Source organism: Myotis brandtii, unplaced genomic scaffold (assembly GCF_000412655.1).
Source record: "Myotis brandtii unplaced genomic scaffold, ASM41265v1 scaffold966, whole genome shotgun sequence".
In the NCBI taxonomy this organism is placed as follows: domain Eukaryota; kingdom Metazoa; phylum Chordata; class Mammalia; order Chiroptera; family Vespertilionidae; genus Myotis; species Myotis brandtii.
This window is the reverse complement of record NW_005372000.1, coordinates 718,018-722,612: the sequence shown is the minus strand read 5'-3', so window position 1 is coordinate 722,612 and position 4,595 is coordinate 718,018. Positions and strand designations below refer to the sequence as shown.

Here is a 4,595-nt window from a genome sequence, read left to right as displayed (position 1 = left end):
CGGTCTGATAGTCAGAAAATATCAAGTAGTTTCCTATGAAGAGTGGAAGCAGATAATGGTAGGAGATGAGGCTGCGACCCAACCATAGAAGACCTTGTTCAAACCTCTACTCAGGAGTCGCCTTTTTGAAGCTTCCAACTTCCACTTCACCCTCCAAATGTGATGAGGCCCCTGTGTGTAGTTATGGTCCTCAGGGCATACACCTACCAAAGCTTTCATCATACTGGATCACCAATGCCTGTCTGCTTGACTGATATCCTTCACTCAACTGAGCTCCTGAAGCCAGAAACTGGGACTCAATCTTCTGGATGCCTATTCCTACTAAAGGACCTGATTCAAAATAGCTGCCCAATAGAAGTTATTTAATGATGAAGAGAAAGCTACATGTTGTCCTTGACATACTGAGCTCTCAGGCTGAGCTTTTACAAAAACAATAAACACGGTGCTGTGTGCAGGGACAGTGCTCAGCTACACTGCTGAGTAGTCCAAGGCTGAAGAAATGGGCTTCTTCCTCTCCAGGGAATTAAGTGTTGGCAATGACTGTCAAGGATGTAAGCAAGCATCTAATTCATTTCCCACACATTTCATATTCCTGTTTTCTGAAAACTCTCACAAACCCTCAGGCAGAAAATACCTGTACATTTTCCAAGACTTAGTCAAAAGCTGAAATGATGTATCTTATGTGAAATAATCACTGAATTCCCCAAGCAAAGCTAGGCACTTCTCCAGTGGCCCAATTTCACACTGTACGTCCTTTATTTTGGCAAAAGCACAATTACATTGTTTAGCACCCTTCACTAGATAGTGAACTCCTTGACGTTAGGCGACCTATCTAATTCACTCTTGTGGCACCCAGTAGAGAACATGGGGCAAAATAGGCTTCTGAAAATACCTATTGACTGAATCAATGCATTGAAAAAAGTTCTCAGCCTAGCTTGGTATTTAAAGCTCACTAACTCCTCCCTTCCCCGGTTTCCTCTTACTTCATCTGAAAAAGAACTTCCTGCGGTGCTGATTTCCCATTGTTCACTCCTGGATAACGTCTGTACCCCAAGGCTTTCCTCTTGGTGCCCTTAAATACATGGGCATATGGTAATTCATATCTCTGACTCTGGGGACATGAATTTGGTAGTTACACTTGGGGTTCTTTAATAATAGAAATGGTCTGTGTGCCTACATTTTGAGGAAAGGAGTTTAAACTCTTCTGGCATTTTGCATTATGTTCACAATATGAAAATAGTATTTTCCAGTCTTAAAACTCAAATAATTTATATTGCACACACACACACAAACTTCTGTTAGAATTGATGCTCTAGGACAGTGGTTCTCAACCTGTGGGTCGCGACCCCTTTGGCGGTCGAACGACCCTTTCACAGGGGTCGCCTAAGACCATCCTGCTCTAGGAGGTGAGCCTCGCTTACACTGTGGCTTCACCTTGGCAGACCACCATGTAGTCCAGCATAGGAAGCACAACATTAAAGCTTTACTGCTGTTCACTTCAAAGAAAATACAAAAGCTGTTTCTAGGGATGTCACAGAAAACTTAATGTTATTATCCTGACATAATTTCTAACTGCTTTTTTTTTTTAATTGTCGCCGAAACTTTGCCACAATCATCTTTTTATGCAGAGGATAAAAGAAACATAAAGTAGTTCACTTTTGTAAGTGCTGAGTTTAAGATGCTTGGGGGCATCTGGAGTTTGCAAAAGAGTTCTTTACTGGGAGAACAGATTTGGGAGTTGTCAGCAATTAAAGCTAAGGAAATGAATGGAGTGACTCAGAGTGTATATGTGGAGGGGAAGGAGGCTGACATCAGACAGGATACAGAATCTATGAAGGAGTCTGAGAAATTGCCTTTTTAAGGGGAAAGAGAACCTGCAAAATTCATCACAGTACCTAGTGCAGTATCTTCCTTGTGCATAGAAGGCACTCAAAAATAATCACATACATTCAGCAAGTATATTCCTCCATTCAAAGCACTGTGCTAGTATAGAAAATACAGGGATCACTTTTCAAGGATCCACAGGCCAATTTGAGGGACAGATAATAAATAAACGCAGCATAGTAGACAGGTAGTATGAAAGTGGTGCACACAGGCTTACTGGAGTACCAAGAAAGGAGGCCAATAAAGAAGAACCTCGGAGGAAACAGCTGAATCTTGAAGAAAGTAAGTATTAATTTCTAACTGCTGAGAGAAGTCAGCTGTGAGGGCATTCCAGGCAGCAAGAGCTGCAGGTATAAGTGCACTGAATTATGAAGCAGTATGTAGTGATTGAGAAATTCCAAGAAAGTAATTTGGTGCAGCTGGGGTTTAGTATTTGATGAAGAAGTGGAGGAAATGAAGCAGGAAAGCCAAGCAAGATCAGGTTACAAAGGGCCACGTAAGACATGATAAAGTGCTTCAGGGGAAGCCACTGAAGGATTTTTAAGTGGAGAGAAAAAGGCATCAGATTTACATTCAGAAAGATCATTCTTGCATCAGACTGGAAGATGGGATAGACAGACTAAAAGCAAAGAAACCAAGTAGGAGCCTGGTTTAGGAATTCAAGGGGAGTTGACTGAAGACTACACTAAGCCCACTGGCAGGGGAGGTAGAAACTGACAGAGACAGATTAGAACAGACATTGTGTGGGATTACATGAGGTAGAGGGAGAAGTTGAGTTTCATTCACAGAATCTTTCTACCAACAGAATAGCAAAGGAAAAGCAGATCTGAGATTGCCATGATGAACTTTGTTGAAAGCATACTAATCCTCTTGAGCTATCATGTGGACAAAGGATATATGTAACAGTTATGTGAGCTCAGAGGCTATATGTAAACTAGCAATATAGATGTGAAAGTCACACATACACGTACATTAGAATGGAAGCAATTGGACTAGATGAAATTTCCAACAAAAAATACAGAGTAAGAGAAATTTTAAAAAAGCCTATGATACAGCCAACATGCAAAGACCAGAGAGAGAAAGAAGCCCTCTGAGGATGGTAAAAGGACTACAACTAGAACACTGGTGTTTCAAAGTCCAGGGGAAGAGGATGTCAAAACATCTATTGTATAGATTGTGAATTCTTGAGGGCAGACACTAGATAATTTTTGTATTGTCAGACCCTAATGTTGGCCAGCCTCTGAGGTAGTGCTTTAATGAGTATCTGTGGCCACTGGACTTGGGAATTAGGGTGTTCACCGTTAACCTCTGATAGAGCAGTCTCTTGAGAGGGGGAAAAAATAACCATAAAGACAATTCAAGAAGTTAGGTGACAATGAAAAAAGAAGAGACAGGGCAGAGATATGTAGCACCTTGAGAGGAAGACACTTAAAATGTGAATTTTGAAGACTGATATATTGGTTTTTGTTATGGTCTGAATGTTTGTGTCCTCCCCCACCCCAAAATTCATATGTTGAAATCCTAATGCTTGAGAGGGGTAGGTGAGGGGTGGGAGGGGGTTAATGGGGGGTGGGAGGAGACATCTATAATACTTTCAACAATAAAGATACATTTTTTTAAAATCCTAATGCTTGGCATGAGGGTGTTAAGAGGTGGGGCCTTTGGGTGGAGTCCTCATGAACAATATTAGTGTCCTTATAAAAGAGACCCCTCAGAGATCCCTACTCCATCTACCACTTAGGGACACTAGAAGAAGACACAGCTATGAACCAGAAAGATGGCCCTCACCAGAACCCAACCATCCTGGCATCTTGGTCTTGGACATCCCAGCCTTCAGAGCAATGAAAAATAAAATGTTGTTGTTTCTAAGCTGTCTATGGTATTTTATTAGAGTAGTGTGAGCAGACTAAGGCAATTTTATGAGTACTTCTGCCAGTCCTTAGTCATGCAGACACTATAGGTTAAAGGAAAAGTTCAAAATCACACATCAAGGGCAAAGGTGGAGGGAGGAGAGCTTTCTTATTCCCCATTTTGGCATCCTTGGCTTCTCCATCTTTATGTGAAGCCCTTCTCTTTTGGGACTTGACATTGGTTGTACCACCTCTTTCTAATGGTGTTAGCCTTAACTGCTAAGGCCTAGACCACCTGCTGGCACAACCCAGAAGTAAGCTGGCAAGATTGCAGTTCTAACCTGTCTGCCTTTGGGAGAAAACAGCCTAGAGCTAGTCACATAATGAACCATTAAATTCAATCGATCAGACCTAAAAGGATATGCTAGCGCAACAGACAGAGTATCATTACTTCAAAACACAACTGAGAAGTCAATGTGGAGCTAGCAAAGATACAAGCAAGTACTGAAAGATCAAAGGCCTCTCTGGAGAAATCTTAAATACTGAGAACCAGCTACCCCCTTTTTTATAACACACTGGGTGATTCATGCTGGTCTGACTGAGGGTGGATGTGGGAAGAAACAGCTTCTGGTTATTTATTTAATGAAGTCTTAGGCCCAGAATCTTGTTCACCATCCCAAGACCTGCTACCGTCACATTTGCTCACTTACCCTATCCAAGTGCATGACCCCTTCAAGACTCTGGCTCCAGAGTTCTTTATTGTTCTCTCCTCCTGGAAATGATCATGCAGCCCACTCTCTTTAACAGGCCATTGACCCTTTCAAGACCAGCTCTACTTTACCCCCTGAGTTTTTACCTTCC

The 4,595-nt window shown here is 41.9% G+C and overlaps 1 long non-coding RNA gene across 1 annotated transcript; it reads left to right on the top strand.

The window, feature by feature from the left end:
- Window positions 1–1,365: 1,365 nt before the first annotated feature.
- On the top strand, window positions 1,366–3,753 carry LOC106724773. The gene is made up of 2 exons (XR_001360610.1): window positions 1,366–2,166; window positions 3,626–3,753. It is a non-coding gene; the product is annotated as an uncharacterized LOC106724773 (long non-coding RNA).
- Window positions 3,754–4,595: the final 842 nt, after the last annotated feature.